The sequence below is a fragment of the Lynx canadensis genome, chromosome A2 (genome assembly GCF_007474595.2).
Source record: "Lynx canadensis isolate LIC74 chromosome A2, mLynCan4.pri.v2, whole genome shotgun sequence".
NCBI lineage: Eukaryota > Metazoa > Chordata > Mammalia > Carnivora > Felidae > Lynx > Lynx canadensis.
The window spans coordinates 157,060,341-157,082,691 of record NC_044304.2 but is presented as its reverse complement, the minus strand read 5'-3'; the positions used below and the strand labels follow the sequence as shown (position 1 = coordinate 157,082,691).

General features: G+C 42.6%; 1 long non-coding RNA gene across 1 annotated transcript; it reads right to left on the bottom strand.

The window, feature by feature from the left end:
* Window positions 1-3,745: 3,745 nt before the first annotated feature.
* On the bottom strand, window positions 3,746-16,042 carry LOC115500946. Its single transcript, XR_003964673.1, has 3 exons — window positions 15,925-16,042; window positions 11,617-11,697; window positions 3,746-4,094 (listed from the first exon to the last, which is right to left on the bottom strand). It is a non-coding gene; the product is annotated as an uncharacterized LOC115500946 (long non-coding RNA).
* Window positions 16,043-22,351: the final 6,309 nt, after the last annotated feature.

The following is a 22,351-nucleotide window of genomic DNA, read 5'->3' as shown; positions in this document are numbered from 1 at the left end:
GAAAGAAAGACATAATGACATACTGATTGAAATGGAACAAATAAAAATGTTTCTCTTCACAGATGATGTGACTACATATTTAGAAAATTCCAATCTATGAGAAATTTATTAGAACTAAAAAGTAAGTTGAACAGTGGATGGAAGGCCAATATAAGTTCAGTATACAAAATCAACTGTGTTTCTGTATATATTCTTTATATTACCAATGGAAATTGAAAAGTTTCAAGTAGTATCATCATAATAGCACCAAAAAATAAAAAATATTTCGGACTATTTTAACACCAAAATTTTAACAAAATCTGTTTATGATTTGTGTACTGAAAACTCTAAAACACTGATAAAAAAAGTCAAAGACCTCAAAAAATTTAAGATATATCATGTTCGTGAGTTTAAAGTCTCAATGTTGTTATGATGTCAACTCTCCTGCAACTGTTCTATACATTCAATGCAATCTTAATATCATAGCAGGAATTTCTGTAGAAAATGAGAAGCTGATTCCAAACTCTCTAAGGAAAAATAAGAGGAAATGTAAGAGCTGAAACAATTTTGAAAAAGACAAACTTAGGGGACTTAAACTACCTCAGTTCAAGACGTACCTTAAAGCTACATTAATACAGAGAGTACAGTATTGGTGAAAGCACAGACATATAAGTCAATGTAAAAGAGTAGAGTCCAGATACAGATACAGACCCATGGATAAATATCAACAGATTTTTCACAAACATGTAAAGGGAGGGGCGCCTGGGTGGCTCAATCAGTTAAGTATCCGACTTCAACTTAGGTCATGATCTCTCAGTTCGTGGGTTCAAGCCCCATGTCAGGCTCTGTGCTAACAGCTCAGAGCCTGGAGCCTGCTTCAGATTCTGTGTCTCCCTCTCTCTCTGCCCCGACCCCACTCATTCTCTCTCTCTCTTTCTCTCTTTCTCTCTCTCTCTCTCTCTCTCTCTCTCTCTCTCTCTCAAAAATAAACATTAAAGGGGCGCCTGAGTGGCTCAATTGGTTAAGTGTCTGACTTCATCTCAGGTCATGATCTCGTAGTCCGTGAGTTCGAGTCCCACGTTGGGCTCTGTGCTGACAGCTCAGAGCCTGGAGCCTGCTTTGGATTCTGTGTCTCCCTCTCTCTCTCTGCCCCTCCCCTGCTCATGCTCTGTCTCTCTCTGTCCCAAAAATAAATAAAAACATTAAAAAATGTTTTTAATAATAAACAAATAAATAAATATTAAAAAGTTAAAAAAACATAAAGGGAATTCAATGGAGAAAGAATACTCTTGCACATGACATTGAGATTTGTGGCTGTTTGTTACACAGCAAGAGCTGACTAGAACACAAACTGGTACAGAGATGTAGGGTAGTGCCATAACACAGCCAACACTTGAAATATGCAGTACTGGCTCTGGGCTACAAAGGGACTGTTACTGGAAGCTGGAAAAAACTTCCAGCATTATTATATAGAGGCAAAACATTTAGCACAAATGTTGCCTGTGATAATTTGTAAGACAGAAACTGTAGCTAATGAAACTGTAGCACATGGCAAAGAGGTTTTGAAGAAGAATGTTGACAGATGAGCTGACTGTCTCCAGCTATGTTGGTAAGGTACTGCCTGAAAGAGCTGAATTGAGGGAGGAACTCATCAGTTCCTAAGAATTTAGAGGGAATTTAGTGAGTTGTGAATGTGCAGGGTTGAATAATGAAGTGATTTCTCACTATACCAAAGGTAGGGCAATTACTACAGTCTCAGACTAACGACCCAATCGAGAGTAAAACTGGGTGAAACATTACCCGAAGCTAACAGAATTGACTGGGAACCCACAGAATCAGATTTGAAATCAACAGGTAGTTTTTGAAGTTGAGAAGGCAAGAAAATCAGGAATTGTTTAACAGATGAAGGGACCTCGTTAGGATACGTGGATGGGATGAATGGATGCAAGTATCTTCAGACTTGTTTTACATCTTCTGAAGATCTGAATCCCAAGGAGAAGAATCCAACTGGCTCAGCGTGGGTCACATGCCCACCCCTTGGGAGTACGAGAGTACAGCATCTGTGGCCACAGTTTCATCTGACTATGGAAGGATTAAATACTAAAACCAAGTATGGCTACTTTCAGGAGGAAAATATACGAAAAGAAAAAAAAAATGCCTTGCAAAAGATGGTAAACAAGTACCTCTCAAGAATCTTCCATTTACCACATGAGTTCACTTCTGCTTCCTCTCAAACCTCACTAAAATGACAAGGAAGGGATTTAAAAGGTATACATCATCATGGATCAAGAAAATAAGAGTAACGAAATTTTAGACTTTGCATGGATGGGTAACCAACTTCACAGAGCAAGGAAACAGAAACCTAAGCCAGAAATACAGTACCCTGAAGCCCAGGTTTATTTTGCAGACTACTAGGAAGTCTCTAGAATTAGGAAGAGCTGGGGTTTGAGGGTTCACTTAAATGTCTGTGCAGAAGCAGTTAGATCCCTACAGTCAGTGAGCTGCCCAACTCTCCCCAAGGGATAGAAGGAGATAGCAGAGGTTAAACCGGCATCGCTCTGGACTCAAGGACACCATACGTGTCCCAGAACAGGGGTGGTGATCTGCAAACAGGGGCACTGAGTGACGCTTCTTTGCCCTCTCACCCTCAGATCACCTTCCCTATCGGATTCCCAGAATGCTGGCGGCCAGGCTTATCCCCTACAGGCTAGAGAGTAGCGAACTCCTTCCTGACACTGACAAGCCCGCAGAACACGCTTATAGATCCTGACATTAGAGGTCCCCCACTGAAGCAACTGAGGCCTCAGTCACTTACTGACTCCCATCAGTCAACAAGCTTTGTCCGTACATATTGTGATTCTAGACAGTTTTTACTGGTATCATAAATATGAACAAAAAGTTAGGAAGCACCAGTCATTTTAAAAGCCTCTACTATTAGGAAAAACATACATACAAAAAGAAATCTCAGGGGAAAAAAAAAGATGTTACCCCCCCAAAAAAGGTATTACAAAATATACATAGGAGGTATTACAAAATATATATTTCCTCAGAGAAATGAGAAAAGATTGCATCTACCAAATAAAAACAAATAGAATATTACATCACACATAAAAAAAGGAATACCAGAGAATAAAACTGTTCTTTAAAACCATAACTTTGACAGCAGAAATGAAAAATTCAATGAAAGAACTGGAAAACAGTCAAGAAAATCTCCCATAACTAAAGCAAAAAGACAGGGTGAGAAAACTAGAGAAAATATGTATGTAGTTTAAAAAAGAGAGAACACGAGAGCAGTCTAGAAGGTACCTGAATTCAATACTTGAATAGGGTTTCCAAAAAGAAAGAACAAAGGAAATGGAACATTATCCAAAACATAATGAATAAATATTTCCCAGAATGAAGACCATGGGCTTCAAGATTGAATGGACCCACCAAAGCACTCACGCTTCATCTTAAAAATGCCCAACACCATGGCACCGTGTCATGATATTTCAGGTTACTCTGGACAAAGAAAAGACACTAAACACTTTCAGAAAGAAAAAGAAAGATAGGTTAGGTGAAAAGGACTGAAAATCAAAATAAGACCATATTTCTCCAAAGCAACACTGGCAGCCAGTAACAATGGAATGATCCTTCCCAAGTCTAAGGGATAAGGTTTTTCAGCAGAAAATTTTATATCCACCCACAGTAGTAATCCATTGTTTGGACAGATAAAGACATTAACAGGCATTTAAGCCTTCAGCAACTTTATTTTCCCACATTCCCTATTTCAAGTTAAGTTTCCAGGGGAGTATTTGCCAACCAGTAGGAGAATAAAGGAGAGAGAGAGAGAGAGAGAAGGAGGGAGGGAGGGAGGGAAAGATCCAGCATCCAGGCAACAGGGATCCAACAGAAAATGAAGGGAAAGTTCAGGATGGTGCTCAAGAAAGATGCCAAGAAGACAGGTGCGCAAGAGCAAAGATGAACCAGTCCACGTTGGAGCAGTGCTGGGATCCAGGAGAGATGTCTCCATGACCGCGGCAAAGTGACACAGAGCTGGTATGTCCAAATGCACTCCGAGATTCATACTCTCGGCTTGACGTTCCAGGGTGAAGTAGTGACAGCTACGTAGAAAGCTAAGTCAACAAAAAGATGAGGTAATTATTGACTCTAGGGGAAACAAAAGTTTTACAAGAAAGGAAATGTAATAATTGGTGATAACTGTATAATCTATGGCTCATCCATGAATAATATTAACATAATTACAATAATGTACACAGCAAATATCATTCTATGCCAAAATTATGATGTAACCTATTATATAGGGAAAGGAAGTACTTGTGTTTGTCTCTATGTTTGTATTGGGAAGGAGTATAAAAAAGCCAAATTCCCATCTTCCACAGTGGAAAGTTGAGAAACAGTATGTGAAACTGAAAGAAAAAAAAATCAATCAACAATAGATTAAGATTTTTTTAAAGTACATTGCCAGAAGAAATAATTAAAAGAGTTGACATTGAGGACAAGTGAGAGGGAGGCAGGGGATTGGTACTTTTTTCAGTCTTAATTTTTTTTTTATTTTTTTAATGTTTATTTATTTTTGAGAGAGAGAAAGAGAGGGAGAGAGAGAATGAGCAGGGGAGGGGCAGAGAGAGACAGAGACACAGAATCAGACGCAGGCCCTGAGCTGTCAGCAGAGAGCCTGACACAGGGCTCAAACCCACGAACCACAAGATCATGACCTGAGCCAGTCAGATGCTCAACGGACCGAGCCACCAAGGTACCCCTCTTACACAGTTATTTTTAACTGATCAAAATAAAACTTCAACTATAAAGGAAGAATATTTTCCTGCCAGGAGCTTAAGGATGAAGCAGGGTATGTGGTAAGATTCATGGCACAGACTTACAGGGACTCATACTGCCAACAGCTGGGAGAAGTGTCTGGCTTGCCATGCATGGCGAAGCCACCAGAGCCATGCCCCATCCAGCTCTTCCTGGGGAATTTTGCTGCCTTCTGAGAAGGCTTCACAGAGCTGCATAGGGTAGGAGAACCCTCCAGATGAGACTGGAGTCAAAATGGGAAGATACTGTCCTGCATCCAGTAGCTCTAAGACAAAAATCCCTCTCGGCATCTGGGAGTCAGTAACGAGACTGAATTTCAGATTCGAACCTACCTAAAGGCCTTCTAAACTTAGGAGATAGCTCCTGAGTAAGCACAGGGGGTCGATCCTGCAGGGAAAGAATGTGGACCGGGCACTGCTATTGTTCTGTGGTCAATGCATTAGGATGAGTCAGAAAATAATGAAACACGGTATTTAGTGAGGATTTATCTGTGCCATGTGCTGTGCTCACCGTTGTACAGAACCGTCCCTTTGTGCCCTCGCTACACGCTCTACACTGGCACAGAGAGAACGCTGGTTGGGCCCTCGCCACGTCTCGGGTATCACATTAAATTCCATTCAGTCCTCTGAATGGAACAGCTCTCTGGTCGAGGTGGACGTGTTATTTTGCCTACTTTACAGACGGGGAAACTGAGAAACGGAAGCGTTCATCATTTCCCCCATGGCACGCAGCTAGTAAAAGTCCACGCCAGGACTCAAAGGGTGTGGATTCCCAAGACTGTACGTGGGATGGTGTGTGAGCGCTAGTCCACAGCAATGCTGGCCTAGAGCAACAGAACACAAACTGGGGCTCAGAGGATCCAAGAAACAAGCCAAGGGTGCACAGCCACCAAGGAGCGGAGCCAGCGCTCGAATCCAGCCCTCCCTGAGCCCAGAGCCCGCCAGGCATTGCTACGTTAATAGCATAACGAGAGCTGCCTCCATAATAGAGAATCCAACAGAATAAGGAAAGCAAGCCACTCTGTCCTCAGGTTCACACTCACGGTGATGGTGAACACACTGACCGACGGTATATGGGGTACGGGGCGTACAGAGATAGCAAGCGTGGAGGTCAGCAGTAAAATCCTCAGCCCCTGGGCGCCTGTGTGGAACAGGTCACCCGCCCCCCAGTGGAACGGGCGGCGTACCCTTTGCCTGCCCCTCTCCTTTCTAACACCAGCAGTAAGTGTTCAAGTGGTAAGTACTGTTGCAGGCCTTTCACTCCAGGAGGTCCTTCCGTATGCCCTGCTCGCGACTCTGAGGCTAACCCTTGCTGTTGGTTGGCTGGCAAAGCCAGGCTTGCGTTGGTTTCTGCTCTGCTCTTGGCATTCCAGGCTTCAGGAGCTGGTATCCTCATCCTCCACCCCTGGGCTGCTGACTCGGATTTCTTACCTCATACAGAGTACCCTGTGGCGTGGCCCGCAGGCCCAGATTCCCAGTGAGTCAATCTCTACTAATTGCTATGGGAACCCCTTGCTGCAAAATGCCCACTTTGATGCTACCTGACTTCCTCCACGCTAGCTCATTCCCACACATCTGGGCCTCTGTGTAGACATGAACTTAGTCTTTACTTACTACCCACTTACTCTGGGATTGATCTCTGGGTCTGAGGTTTCTATTTTGGGTTCCTCTCTCCATAGACTTATCACTCATAGTAGCAACTAAAATTGGTAAGACACTTCACAGTTTATACTGAACAAATATTCTGATTCAACTCCACAAACAATAATCCTTTGAGATAGGCATTGTTGTTGCATATGTACATATATTCAGGCAAGATAGATAATCTGTCCAAAATTGTAAAGAATTAGTGGCACAGATAGAACTAGAAACTAGGTTTTCTGACTCTAGACGCTGTATTCTTTCCAGCATACCACACTGCCCATAAAGCCTACATAGACTCAAACCCCAGTTATAAAAATTTCCAAGCCTCAGGGCACCTGGGTGGCTTCAGGCAGTTAAGCATACGACTTCGGCTCAGGTCATGATCTCACACTTCGTGGGTTCAAGCCCCGTGTCAGGCTCTGTGCTGAAAGCTCAGAGCCTGGAGCCTGTTTTGGGTTCTGTGTCTCCCTCTCTGCCCCTCCCCAACTCATGCTCTTGTCTCTTTCTCAAAAAATGAATAAACATTACAAAAAATTTTTTTTAATTTCCAAGTCTTATTAAAAGGCTTGGAATTATATATCAAAATCACAGCAATCAGCTTAGTGAATTTAGAAGTTAATGACAATGTAGGAACGCCTGGGTGCCTCAGTAGAGCGTTCAACTCTTGATTTCAGCTCAGGTCATAATCCCAGGGTTGTGGGATGGAGTCCTGCATCAAGCCCCACAATAGACTTGGGAATCTCTCTCTCTCTCTCTCTCTCTCTCTCTCTCTCTCTCTCTCTCTCTCTCTCTCTCTCTCTGCCCCTCTCCCCAACTCACTCTCCCTCTCTCAAAAAAAAAAAAAAAAGTTAATGACAATGTCGATCAATCAACTGTAAAATCAAGCTCCAGAATATAAAATAAAATAAGATAAAAGAGAATAGATTAGAATAATGAAATAAGGGGCGCCCGGGTGGCTCAGTCAGTTAAGCAACCGACTTCGGCTCAGGTCATGATCTCTCAGTCCATAAGTTCGAGCCCCACGTGGGGCTCTATGCTGTCATAATCGCTCAGAGCCTGGAGCCTGCTTTGGATTCTGTGTCTCCCTCTCTCTCTCTGTCCCTCCCCAACTTGTGCTCTGTCTCTCTCTCTAAAAATAAACATTAAGAATAAGACATGAAATGAGATGAAATGAAATCCCAAGCCTCCAGGCTGGCCCTGCCCTCTGGCGCCTGAAGTGTTACTCTTGCATCGGCAGCTGTCAGGCATAACTGGCCACGTGCAGCTCAGTATGCTCAGCTCTGACCTCAGCACACCTTCCGAATCACTAGCTCTCTCCATGCACTTGGCTCCATTTCTGTAAAAGCCCTCAAGTATTCTCTATACGCAAAACCTCAGAACCCCACTTGGCCCCCGCCCCCACCCATACCTGCCCATTCAGTTACCTACTGAAACCGAACATTGTCTCTGTGGTCACTCCCCGCATGTCAATTTTCCCTTCCTCTCTTACACCTACTGCTCGGATCCAGGCTCTCATAACTACTACCCCCACCCCTACCCACCCCTGCCCCCTTCAACTACTAGTCTTCTCCTTCTTTACACTGTCTCCTTTCTCATTCCATCTTAAACCTACAAGATGAATCTCAGTAACATGTGCCACATTTTCTCTTGCAGAAAACCTTTGTGTGGCTCTTCATATCCTTTACAAGAAGATCAATTCCTTCACCTGTGCTTCTTAAACTGTGTGCTGGGAAACACCAGTGTTCTGTGGACACGAATAGGTCCTTCATTAGAAAAAAAAAAAAAAAAAGAAAGAAAGAAATGGCTGCTATCTATTATCATCTTTTCTCCATTTACATGCACTTTAGCTAAGAGCCCAAATATGTGACCAAGAGACCTGAAACTTTTTGCTTAAAACCAACATCTTTGGGATGCCTGGTTGGCTCAATCAGTGGTGCATGGGACTCTTGATCGGGGATGTAAGTTCAAGTCCCATGTTGGGTGTAGACATTACTTAAAAGTAAAATCTTAAAAACAAAAAAAACAAAACAACTAACATTTTCAAGATGTACTTGACCACTGAACACTTTTTCCAATGAAAACTTATGAATATCTGATGGACACTAATGTTCCACAAAACACAGTTTAAGACATTCACCACCTCACCTCCACATCCCTTTCTGGACTTACCTTCCACCACTACCATGTACAAATCCTTTTTGCCTTGAAACTGGCTCCTGACCAAGTCAGACCAAGTTCCACCTTTGAGTTCAACGCTATCCTTCTCTGACCACCAGAGAAGCCTGGTGAGCGTTCTCAACTCTGCTCACTGCATTGGGAACCACATATTCCAGATTTTTGACATGGTTCTTGTTTTATGAGATTTACCCTTCTTAATAAAGATGATTCAAGTATAGCGTGAAAAGAAATTTGATTTTAAGGGATTCTTGCTGTAAATAAATTTACACATCGGAAAAAATCCTTTATTAAATCACCCATCCTGATTTCTGATTTATATAGTTGGTTTGCTATAATTGTTGAGCACACCTATTTTTTGCACTGTCTACTGAATTTACTGTCTGCGGTTCGTATGGTTAGTTATGTTTGATACCCCTTCAGATCTCTCCTACCAGGTTGGTCCATTTACCTCCAGTATTTATTTATCATCCAGAGTTTTATGCTCAATAACTTAGGTAGATTACGATGATTCCTTTTTTTTAATATTTTTATTTTTAACTAATCTCTACACCCAACATGGAGCTCAAACTCACAACCCCAAGATCAAGAGTCACATGCTCTACCAACTGAGCCAGCCAGGTGTGTCCAGATTGTGATGATTCTGAGGTTGCTCTAAGACTCGCCCAGAGACTTTCAAATGGCAAAGTTCTTATTACCCAAAATACACATTTCACCTGTAAGACCAAGACTGCCTAAGAAAGGAATACTCTGCTTTAATTTAAGAAATAAGGCCTAGTCCTTAGTGGGGCATCTTAAAGCCACAAAGATTAAAGGAAACAAGAGGCACCAGGACCAGAGTCGTTATTATATCCATTTGCAGAACCCACCGCTCCTTTTGAAGACTCACCTGGTACTCAAATATCAAAACTAGAGAAGTACGTAAATAATGGTACAAAAGCAGAAATGCACCAGTGTATGCAGGTGCTTTGATATAAAGCAAGTGAATGCACTAAATTATTTGTGGGTGAAGTAATATACTATTCTGGATTTGCTTTAAAACACTGCAACAAAAACAAACGTCCAAAGAACATGAGGCAAAGACAGATGAAACAAGACTGGCAAAATGTTGGTAACTGATGAGCTGGATAAGTGATCGTGAAGGCTTGTTACAACATTCTCTGTGATGTTACACGCACATGAAAGTTTCTATAACCAAGAGATATCAAATGTGTGGACGACTGGTGTTGAGTAAAGAGGAAGGATGATGATGGTGCAAGTGCCTTGTTTATCAGGTCTGCACTTCTGTCAGCTTCTCTCCTTCCACTGTCAGTAATCAGACCGACCCGGGTATCACAATCACCCAGCCTGTGGCTTCGTACTACCATCACCCCTTCTGAAAAGGCCAACCCAGGATTAACTTCCATCAGGAGGAGGCATGTAAATGGAGCCCAGTCTCCTTCTCTGTCCTTTTTTTCCTGCTGTTCATCTGTTCTTCTGCCTCCCAGCCTACCTACTTCCCTGTCATCCCACCCAACTGCTACCTGCACACATCCTGCCCATCCTTCCTCCATCAGGCTTGTAAGCCCTCATAACATCCCGCCTAAAACTGCAGATATCTCAGCTATCGACCGATACCAGGAATATGAACCTTCTGTCTCTCTCTGCCTTTTTATGCCCTCTTGATTTCTCTCTGACAGTGTGAATGCTGACCTTCCTGCTGCCCCAGCCCTGACCTTCTTCTGTGCATGCTCTGATTCCAGAACCTGCTCAGGTGGTGCCCTCACATGATGCTCACCATCTGGCATTAAAGAGGCAGGGAGAGGCAGGCGAATGTGCACAGAAAGGTGTGACAAAATTGAGAATGTGTCTTATCATAAACACGAAAGAAGAAAGAATTTCAAGGATATGGTGCTCAAAGGGGCAAAATGCTAGAAAAATCTATGGAGGATAAGTAGTTAGAAGAGGGTTTTGGTAACTAGGGAATCATTACCAACTGTGACAAGTTCAGAAATGATAGAAGTGAGTTCCAGGAGCATAGAATTCAGGCAGGAAGGAGGCATGGAACAGACTGAAAACTTACCTAAGAATATATACAAGGATGAGAAGGAGAAAAATATATAGAATCTTATACAGAAAAAAGTCCAAACATGGGGGTTTTCAAGATAACTTAGGCAGACATGGGCATGTCTGAAGGAGAAAGTAGCCACTGGAAAGAGAAAGGATGAAGAATCTAGGGTGTCAAGGGGAGCCTGGGTGGCTCAGTCAGTTGGGCGTCCGACTTCAGCTCAGGTCATGATCTTGCAGTAGGTGGGTTCTAGAGCCCCACTGACAGTTCAGAGCCTGGAGCCTGCTTCGGATTCTGCGTCTCTTCCTCTCTCTGCCCCTCCCCCGCTCATGCTCTGTCTTGCTCTCTCAATAATAAACGTTAAAAAAAGTTAATAAAAGTTTAAATAAACTTTAAAACCAAAAAAAAGAAAAAGAAAATGAGAAGCTTGAGAAAAACAGAAGGTTGGTTGGCAGAGATGCTATGGAGATTTTGTCAAGAAATGAGCAAGTTATTATCAAGCATCTGTAGGAACTCACTTCAAGCTCAGCCAGGCACTGGTACCGAGAAGGGTTGGGAGGTGCCTGGGCAGAAAGGAAGCTAGGGGAATGGATGCAACTGGAATAAGTAGGCAGTCATGCTACACAAACAAAGGTTTAGTGGTGCTATCTTACAGGAGGGCTGGTGAAACTTAAAGCATCTCCTTGCTGCTAGTTAAGCAAAGGGGTGGAAACGTCAAGGAGGAGAAGTATGGTTAGTGTATTAGTATGGACAGGGAAATCCACAACAGGCTCTGCAGAATCGCTTCATGTAAGGAAACATCAGATGACTGCAAGGAAGTTGGAGTACAGCCCTCCTCCCTGCATTGTTCAGTCTTTACTGTGAGAAATCAACAAAGACGGTAAAAGCAGTATCAGAAATGTAACAACAGTGACAAGCATTTCTGATGTGAACTGGTGATACCGCAGACCTTACCTGAGAAGACTGGATACTAAGGGAAGCCGCGATCATTATTTCAGCTAGTTAGCTATAGCCAACTGTACTCTTCCATTCCCACTGATTTCAGGAAAGGAAGAATGAAAACTTTAAGTCTCAGGGAGTGAGGCAAAAAACAAACCTGGCTATAATCACTTTGTGGCAAAACAGCATTTGTCAGCCATGCATGGTCCTGCTTCTCATATTCTCACATTTAATAACAGTATTAATGAATGTTAAACTCAAGTACTCACTTTTGGGTGCTTAATTAACATACCAGGTATCAGGCTACATTTATTTTTTCTATTCACCATTGTATCTTGAGATTTGTTCATGAAGAAATACTTAGTTCTAGCTCTTACTTCTAATCCCCTGTGCAGTATTTCATTTTTTTCAGATAGCACATTTTCTACCCTTTTCTTTACTATTGGACATGCAAGGGATTTCTAACGCTGCCAGTTCACACTATGCTGCAGTGAACTCCTGACAGCTTATGTTTCTGCATCTCTAGAAGAGGGTCTGCGGGGCATATGCTTCTATGCGAAGACATACAATATGAACATCGGTGCAGTTCCACCCATGCTATCAAGTTCTACTGCAGTGAGCATGCTCATTTATCTCACCAGTCACAGTCCCCAAGGGCTCCCCCTTCTCCACAACTCCGCCGGTCCTTTATGATTATCTGGCACTTAACTTTTGCCAAACTGATGGCTAGCAATGAGCTTCTCATTTATTCTTGCCTTTTCCCCCCCATTTAATAGTTTGCTTAGCGTCTAGTGTGAGGTGTGATGCTCAGTATTTTACTCCAACTGGCTGAGGTTGGCGGGTATAGCTTCAAAGTCACATGTGGGATAGATGTTTCTTCACGAACTAAGGTATAACGATACTTCCAAAGGGGTCACGTGTATTTATTATTGAACTTCAGAAAACAAGGGGGGAAAAGCTGAATGAATTATGCCTTCCAACAAATTACAACTAGCTACTATGAAAAGCATTTGTCTCTAAGCAGCATGATAAGAACACAGAATCAATGCAAGATAAATGTGAGCCAACACGTGCTGTCCCCGCATGAGCCCAGCTTTGTTACTTTCCAATGGCTTTTCTTGGGAGTCACACCTAATCCGGTTAACGACTTTTATTTAAATCCCTTGGGGGGCGCCTGGGGGGCGCAGTCGGTTAAGCGTCCGACTTCAGCCAGGTCACGATCTCGCGGTCTGTGAGTTCGAGCCCCGCGTCAGGCTCTGGGCGGATGGCTCGGAGCCTGGAGCCTGTTTCCGATTCTGTGTCTCCCTCTCTCTCTGCCCCTCCCCCGTTCACGCTCTGTCTCTCTCTGTCCCAAAAATAAATAAATGTTGAAAAAAAAAAAATGTAAATCCCTTGAGAAACAGGACAATTTTGCTTTCATTTCGTGGCAAAAGATAGCTTGATCTTGAAAGGCTAGTGTGAACACAAGGCTAAAAAGAAAGCCAAGGATCCACATCATACCGGTGACAACAGAGAAGGAAAAAAGAGAGACTGCGTGGTCATCTACACATTATTATCTCTGACAAAAATGGTGCTGACAATCTCTTCAGTGACTTATTATCCATTCAAATTACTCTTTTTATAAACAGCTCAACCACGTCTTCGTCTATTTTCCTTGGTTTTTAAAACTCATGGTATTTCCTTACAGAGCTGTAACTTTTTGATATTACTGATGCAGGTATCACTTCCTGGACCATGCTGTCCTTTGTTAACCAAAATATTTATTTTTAATGTAGTCTAATCTGTCAATTTTTCTCCCCAAGGATTGTGTATTTTACACCTTTTTGGTATATCTAGTTGATTTTTCTTCATATCACAAACCCACATCTCTGAAACATTTATTTTAAAATTAAAGCATTTTATGGGGCGACTTGGTGGCGAAGTCGGTATTAAGTCCGACTTCGGCTCAGGTCATCATCTCACAGTTTGTGAGTTTGAGCCCCGCGTCAGGCTCTGTGCTGACAGCTCAGAGCCTGGATCCTGCTTTGGATTCTGTCTCCTTCTCTCTCTGCCCCTCCCCACATGTGCTCTCTCTGTCTCTCAAAAATAAGTAAATGAAAAAAAATTTTTAATTAAAGCATTTTCCACTGATTTATGATGCATCACCACCATTCACCAACCTCACATGAAAATAGGCACCTGCATTTGGACTGTCAATCATGTGCTGTCGGTCCATTTATTTTTATACAAATATCAATGCATTTTGCTAATTATTGCTTTGCAGTATATTTTAATATCTAGGAGGGCTATTCATCTTCTGTCCTCCCCACCTTGGTTCGAAATTTCAAATTTTTATTAGCTATTTTGGGGACTTTATTTCCTATATATATTTTAAAATGAATATATCACTTTGCCTCATGAGTCCTGTTGTAATTGTTATTCAAATACATTTAACATATTTCAAAGTTGGAAAAACTGGCATTTTTAGCAAGTCTTCCTACTCATGAATGAATACTGTATACTTCTGTATTTATTTGGATTCTCTTTCTTGTCCTTTATTAGAGTTTTATACTTGTCTTCATAACACTGTTGATTTTCTTACATTAATTCCTATTTATTTGATAGCCTGTGTTGCTACGAGAATGGTATCTTATTTTTTTTAATTATATTTTAAATTGATTATGGGTAAAGAAGACTTATTTACTTTTATATATTGATCTTATATTGGGAAATCTTGCTGAACTTTCTTATTGGTGTGACTAATTTGCCCATTAATTCTCTTGGATTTTATTTTATTATTTTTTTTTTTTTAATTTTTTTTTCAACGTTTATTTATTTTTGGGACAGAGAGAGACAGAGCATGAACGGGGGAGGGGCAGAGAGAGAGGGAGACACAGAATCGGAAACAGGCTCCAGGCTCTGAGCCATCAGCCCAGAGCCTGACGCGGGGCTCGAACTCCCGGACCGCGAGATCGTGACCTGGCTGAAGTCGGACGCTTAACCGACTGCGCCACCCAGGTGCCCCTTCTCTTGGATTTTAAATGTAAATTATCATCAGCAAATAATTACAATATACCCTCCTTTATATCAGTTGCTATTTTCTTTTCTTTTCTATTGGCCAGAATCACCACTACTATTCTGGTAAGCACAACTTACACAAAGCACATATCTTGTTCCCAACTTTAGAAGAAGCACCTCAGGTTTACCCATTAAATACGACATCTGCCGTAAACTTTTTGTATATTGGCTGGGTTTTATTAGATCATAAAGTTCCTACTTCTAACTTCTAAGAATTTTCACCATTTTTTTTTCATGTGTACTAAGATGACTCTCTTTTCCTTTGGTCAACCATTATGACAGTGAATCATAAATTTTCTGAAGCTGAATCATCTCAGTATTCCCGAGGAAACTGCCACTTGGTAAAAATGCTTTTTAAAAAATTTTCAGTATCCTTAGATAACATTAAAAAATGTTTTCATCTAAAAAACTAGGGTATACTTTTCTTATAAATGAGAATTATTCTAGTCTAGGTTATGCAAACCTCATAAAATGAGTTGGGCAAGGATTTTTTCGTTTCATTTTCTAGAAAAACATTAATATATGGGATCATATGACCCTTGAAAGTATGGTAATATCCATCTTTAAAAATTTATTATCTTTTTTTTTTAATACTTGTTTATTTTTGAGAAAGAGAGAGAGGGAGACACAGAATCCAAAGCAGGCTCCAGGCTCTGAACTGTCAGCACAGAGCCCGATGTGGGGCTCGAACCCATGAGCGTGAAATCATGACCTGAGCCGAAGTCAGATGCTTAACCAACTGAGCCACCCAGGGGCCCTGAAAATCATTATCTCTTTAATAGTAATTCAATGTCAGTGATTATAAGTCTAGCCAAGTTTTCTTTCTTCTTAAGTTGATTGGGCTTTTATTTTCATACATGTGTCCACTGTATCCATAAATACTTCTCTTATTATCTTTAATCTTTACCTTACCTATTTTAATTTCTATGTTTTTATTTTTTTTAATTCATTTGTATCTTTTCTCATTTTTCATTGGTGAGAATTCCAGAAATGTATCCATCTTCTTAGAATTTTTAGTGTATGTATTGAAGGTTTGGGTTACATTCTATGTTGTTTCTTTTCTAGGCCTTTGATTTCCATATGTATCTTTATAATTTATTTTGTATACTTTAGGTTTACTCTATTGCTCTTTTTCTATCATCAACATTTCTATAAATTTACCAAAACAAAAAACAAACAAACAAAAAAAAACACAAAGCCCCATGAGAAATTAACTTCTCTTCCTCAGGGTCACAGATATTCATCAAAGTCAATAATTTCACTAACCTCTTCTCCACCAAAGTGACAGTGGAGACTAGAGGCAGGCCTCTCACCAGTTGATCTGCAATCGGATGACAAATGGTTGAGGAATGCGGAGGTGAGGTCAGCATTTCCAGTCTCAGTTCAAACACAGTTCCCACATGGTTCCAAGTCTGAGAAAAGTCCCAGCAGCCCTCTGAGAAGAGACAGAGGCACCACCACCCTGAGGAATCCATCCCTAGGCCCAAAGAGAGAATTCCCTGTGTTGACACAACTCTTCAAATCAAGCCAAACTCCGGCCAAAGAAAACACTGTGTATAAAACCCCAAGCCCCTTTGTCATTGGTAACCTTTGCTTCAGTGCAGAGTTTACACATCCTGAAAATTATGTCCAAGTTCTTCTTGGCAACATTTCCAAAATTCTGAACCATGACCACACTGCTGTTTGCGAATGACATCATCACATCTGCGAGTCTTGATCACCAAGGAGGCCTGTTCAGACGGAGTCCCTTCCCAACTGCCTCTCACCTTACTGGGAAACTATGTGCACAGGAAGAACAGGAAATGGGAAGGCACTCTACATTCTGAAAGCTCAGTGCCACGGAAGGCGGGATAGAATTCTATGCTGGAAAATATGTTGATCACAGCTCTTCAATATAATAATCATTGTCAAGTGACATTTATGGTACACTTTAGAATTTACAAAATGTTTTCATAAGTAATATCTCATTTAAAATCTCAAAACAGCTTTTCCCATGTCAGCCATACCTCAACATAAAGCAGTTTTTAAAAAGAGAGATGGGGCGCCTGGGTGGCTCAGTCGGTTAAGCGTCCGACTTCGGCTCAGGTCATGATCTCACAGTCCATGAGTTCGAGCCCTGCATCGGGCTCTGTGCTGACAGCTCAGAGCCTGGAGCCTGCTTCAGATTCTGTGTCTCCCTCTCTCTCTGGTCCTCCCCCATTCATGCTCTGTCTCTCTCTGTCTCAAAAATAAATAAACATTAAAAAAAAAATTTAAAAAGAGAGAATAAGAGGCACCTGGGTGGCTCAGCTGGTTGAGTGTCTGACTCTTGATTTGGGCTCAGGTCATGATCTCATGGTGGTGAGATTGAGCCCCGTGTTGGGTTCCACGCTAGGCTTAAAGCCTGCTTGAGAGTCTCTCTCTCTCCCTCTGTCCCCCCCCCCCCCATTCGTACTCACTTGTGTGTGCTCACTCTCCCAATAAATAAATAGAGCCGGGGGGGGGGGGGGGGGAAGTACAGACAACTCTTGAAGAATTTTTCTCACTGCATAAAAATGGGACTTAGATGAAAAAATGGGATCAAGAGAGATTTCCTCTAAGATAGGAGAAATACCAGTTTATTTAAATCTACTTACAGGAGGAATCTGAAAAAGTCAAAGGCATAGAAGAGAAATCAATAGTGGTTGCCAGGGGCTGGAGGGTGGGAGGATTGGGGAATTGTCATTCAAAGGGCACTAGGTTTCAGTTATGCAAGATGAGTAAGTTCTAAATATCTACTGTACAACATCGTGCCCACAGATTACAATACAGTACAGTGCATTTCAAATGTTGTTAAGAGGGTGGATCTCATGTTAAGTGTTCTTACCACAAAAAACAAAGGGAAACAGGAAACTCTGGGAAGTGTTGGATATGTCTGTTCCCTTCACTATGGTGATGTATCATGGGTGTTGGCATATGACCAAGCTCACCAAATTTGTATACTTTAAATGTGGGAAGTTCTTTGTATTCCATTATACTTCAGTAAAGCTGTTAAAGATAAAATCTTAAAACAACCTACTAATTAGACACAAACTGTGGTATTATTTTTATGTATCAGTCATGCGAACTAAGGCTTGGACAAAGTAAATTACTTCCTAAAGTATACATGCAAGCAAACAAACAAAAAAGGGTAAACTTGGGGGGTGCCTGGGTGGTTCATTCGGTTGGGCATCCAATTCTTGATTTTGGCTCAAATCATGATCTCACAGTCTGTGGGTTCGAGCCCCACATCAGGCTCCACACTGGCAGTGTAGAGCCTGCTTGGGGTTCTCTCTCCCTTCTCTCTATGCCCTTCCCCTGTACTCTCTCCCTCTCTCAAAATAAACTTAAAAAAAAATTTAAGGTAAATTTGGGATAAGAACCTGGAATTTTAGAACCCAGAATTTTGTTTCCAGTTCTTTCTTCCATGGTTTGAGTTCCACCCTCACTTCCAGCCTGTGATATAGCTCCTTCCACTTCATGAAGAATGCTTCCCATTCAACTGTCATGAAACCCTCCACAGCACCTTTAACATAACAAGTGTATAGAGATTAAGGTAACTGTTTATTATCCATGGGGGAAATCATTCTATTCGATCATGGAATCACTTTCCACGTAAATCTTCTATATGATGGAGACGTGCACACTGGGAGGTAGGTAGAACACAAGTATATCATTTCCTCAGCTGAAAAATGGAGGCCCTCGGACCCCACCTCTCTGCAGACTCCCTTTCTGGCTTCTCATTTTCCTAAACTCCTAACACTGGAGTAGCCCAGAGCTCAATTTGGGGAACCCTTCCTTTTCTCTAACTATACTCATTCCCATACTAATTTCACCCAGTTTCATGATTTCAAATACCACCTGTAGTTAATGACTTCAAATTTATCCATCTAAGTGGGACCTCTCCCATGAACTCCCATGAACTTCACAAATCCATGTGGACATCTAGTGGGTATCTCAAACTTAACATACGCCGCCACTGAACTACTTATCACACCTTCCTCCCCAAACTTGCTCCACTAAGACCTTCCTCATATCAGGTAATGACAACTTGATCCTTCCTGTCGCTCAGGCAGAAAAATAAAGCCATTCTGACCCCTCTCTCTCACACCCCATATCCAATCCATCAGGAAATTCTGCTGGCTCTACATTTAAAATGTATTCAGAATCCAACCATATCTCACCACGCTCATCTGATCTAAGTCATATTTTCCCTCACCTGGATCACTGTAATGCTGATGACCCTGCTTCCACCCTGGTCCCCCACGGTCTATTCTCAACAAAGCAGCCAGAGGGATCCTTTTGTAGCATTCCAGTCCTCGAGGCCTCCAGCGGCTCTCCACCTCTCACAGAGCAAAAGCCAAATTCCCATCATCACCCATAAGGCACCACCTCCTGACCACCCACTAATTTTCTGACCTCATCTGCCGACTCCTCTGTCCTCACTGACTCCACCCCAGCTACGCTGGCCTCCTCACTGTGCTTCAAACACACCACACCTGCACCCCACTCAGGACCTCCGACTGGCTAATTCTTCCGCTTGGAACATTCTTCTGCCAGATATCCACGGGATTCACTTCTTCACCTCCCTCAGGTTTTGCATCAAAGGTCACCTGCTCACTAGAGCCTTCCTCAAACATCCTATTTAAAATTCATGTCTTCCCTCACATTCCCTATCTTCCTTTATTTTTCTCCATTAGACTTATCACCTGTGAATTTGTTGTATCATTTACTTAATTTGGTTACTGTCTAACTCCTGCCCGGAACATAGCTCCAAGAGGACAGGAATTTTTGTCCCTTTTTTCCTCCCTGATTGATACCCCAGGTACCCGAACCAAAGCCTGGCACACAGTAGGTGCCCAATAAACATGTGCTGAACTGCTGAATTAATGAATAAATTAATGAGTAAATGAACGAGAAAAGAGGACCTCTAGAGTCCTGTGATGCCAGTATGCACACAGGCGTGCACACAGGCGTGCACACAGGCTATATATGTGCACATAGATTATATGCACATAGGCGTGCGGATAAGCTAAAAACCAAGAGCAATTCTTCAGCTTCCAAACACAGAGGGACCTGTCAGGGCTGCCTGGTTCATCCTCCAGGGGCAGGGGGCCCTTGGCAGAAGCTTCCTCGTGCAGTTTCCTGAGTCCTTGCACGTGTGAGAGTTAAGAAAGGAGATTCATTCACGCATCTCAACAGCCAGCTCCCTTGCCCTAGCCATTGGACAAATTAAGACCTCTGAGACCTGCCAGGCACCTGCCACTTCACTACACGATCTGGAGCTGCCACCTGGTCTACCACGCAGAGATGGGAATTGCCACGACGAGAGAGGAGCACGGCACGCTCTAGGGAAAGCTCTGGGTACCGACGGGACAGACCGTACTCTGGGCACGTAGGCCACGTGAGACAGGAAAAGTTGTTTCCCTCGGACAGCCGGAGTCATTTTATGTGTGCCAAGCCCCCACTAGGTCTCCAGCCCGGAGGAGGGATTTGTAGTGAGTGGGTTAACAGATTACAGGACGCTCTTGTTCTTGCACTCCCTGTGGGAAGGGACTAGAATACTCCTCTCCTCTGTCGCCCCCACGTCTCCAGGGATATAAAGTCAAGCCCAGGTTCCAGTACCGACCAGACACAGCTAATCAGAAACTACTGTGGAAACCCTTCTGGGTTCCTCTTCCAGCCTCTCCATCTCTTCTCCTCCTTCCAAGTCCTCCTCCTGACTTCTACAACTGTGCCCTGCAGCTCCAAAGCCTCCTGCTTTTCACAGTACCTGTGATCTCTTTAACCCCCAGTCCCCACGTGCTGTCTCCTCTCCCCTCCGTCTCCAAGTCTCCTGAGCCCAGGTGAGGAGAAGGCTGCCATCTACAAGGTAGGTGGGCAGAAGAAGAGAAGGAAACACCAAGAGTAGAGCGTGGAGGGGTGCTGGGCTGGCTCAGTTGGTGGAGCATGTGACTCTTGATCTCAGGGTTGTAAGTTCGAGCCCCATGTTGGGTATAGAGATTATGTAAAGATAAAATCTTAAAAAAAAAAAAAAAAAAAAAAAAAAAAAAAAAAAGAATAGAGCATGGAAATCAAGAAATCAGAACACTTCCCAGCTAAGTTTGCCCAAACGAGAGACTACATGTGAGAGAAGCATTTCTTCCCATACCACCACCCTCCTTAGTCAGCTCCAGTGCCCACATCAGTCAATCATGGGGCACAGGATGTTCCAACCACTCTAACTGTGGATCCCTTCAATCTTGGGTGCACTCAAGTGGGGTCAGGTGTGAGGAACATCAGGCAGCTACAGATGCCAGGACTTTTACAGTCTGCTTCTATTTTTATCACATGATGTTACCCAAATGCATTTCCTTCGCCTCAGCTATCCCATCTAAAAATGGGAGAGTCTTGTCTCCTCAAGTGGACAGAGGTTCTCAGGGCAAGAGGCGTCCAACAGTATGTTGTTTCCATAGAGTAACAGGTAAGAATAAAATTGAGGAAAATAATTTACTTTCTTAGAGGCAGAATAGAGAGCATTGAAGAAGAGAGTATCTGCTAATCATGATTTGGCTCCACAGGACACACAGAAACTCCCTGTCATGGAATTGTCAGCGGCTCTATTTATTTCTCACTTCCTGGCCAGAGCACTAAATCCCCAGGCGTTGGACCACACCAACCACAGGGACCCCTCCTTGAAGAGCCCACCCCTGGCCTGGCCAAATCCTGTGCCTTCCATCCCATTTCATCTAATCTTTGTTGCTATTCTCGGCAACCACTGGAGACTATTCTGGAAACTGGGAGGCAAGCAGTAGGGTAGTGAGGAGAATGTCCCCCTGGAAAGAGCTCCTGAAGCCAAAATTATGCGGACAACTCTCAGAGGTGAAGGGTTTTCTAAGGGGCCTACGGCTTTCTGAAGCAGTGTTCTGAAAATATTAACAGGGTTCTCTCCCAGAATGCGGCTGGCCCAGGAGATCAACACTTTTTTCTCTCACCAGTTTATGTTTTCTTATTTTGGGGGTTCTTCTTTTCTTTTCTTTACTTTTTTAATGAATCATGAAACCGCCCTGGCAAAACTGAGGTTGCCTTGACCTCCTCATCCAAACAGCTGTCTTGCCCTGTCACTGAGTTCTAGCTCTCCAGCCATGACCAACAAGAACCAATAGCACATTTCACAAGGAGGGTCTTCTGGGTTTTTGAGGGAGTCCTCTTGCTACTTTGTAGCAAAAGATGCAGTTTAGAAATTAGAAGTTATTTTTAAACCTATTAAAACTGAATTCATGGAAAGTGGTAGTTAATTAAAAAAATAACAAATTTTGAAAACAAACTAGTTTCCCTCTAGAACACAGCTGCAATATTTTTTTTCCCAAAAGATTAGGTGACTGGTCCTCAGGCCTAGAAGACTTTTCAAATGGTAACGGGACAATGACGGTGCATTTACGTGTGGTAACGTTGACCTTCACGGTGCCAAAGCTGGGACAGTCTCCTCACCAGGCAATTTTAATGTTGAACATGAAAGTGCTCGTTTCTGAAGCTCAGCCTTCTTCCTCTGGCAGAAGCCTGGGTCAGAGATTTACTTTAAATGGGTGCTTCGTTCAAGCGAGAGTCTCTTTCAAAGCATCAAAGGCAGAGGGCTGGCTCGAAAACCAGTGGGACTCCTATATTTGTATGGTTCAGAGCTCCTCTCCAGATGAAAATGAAAGAAGGCAGGAAGCTG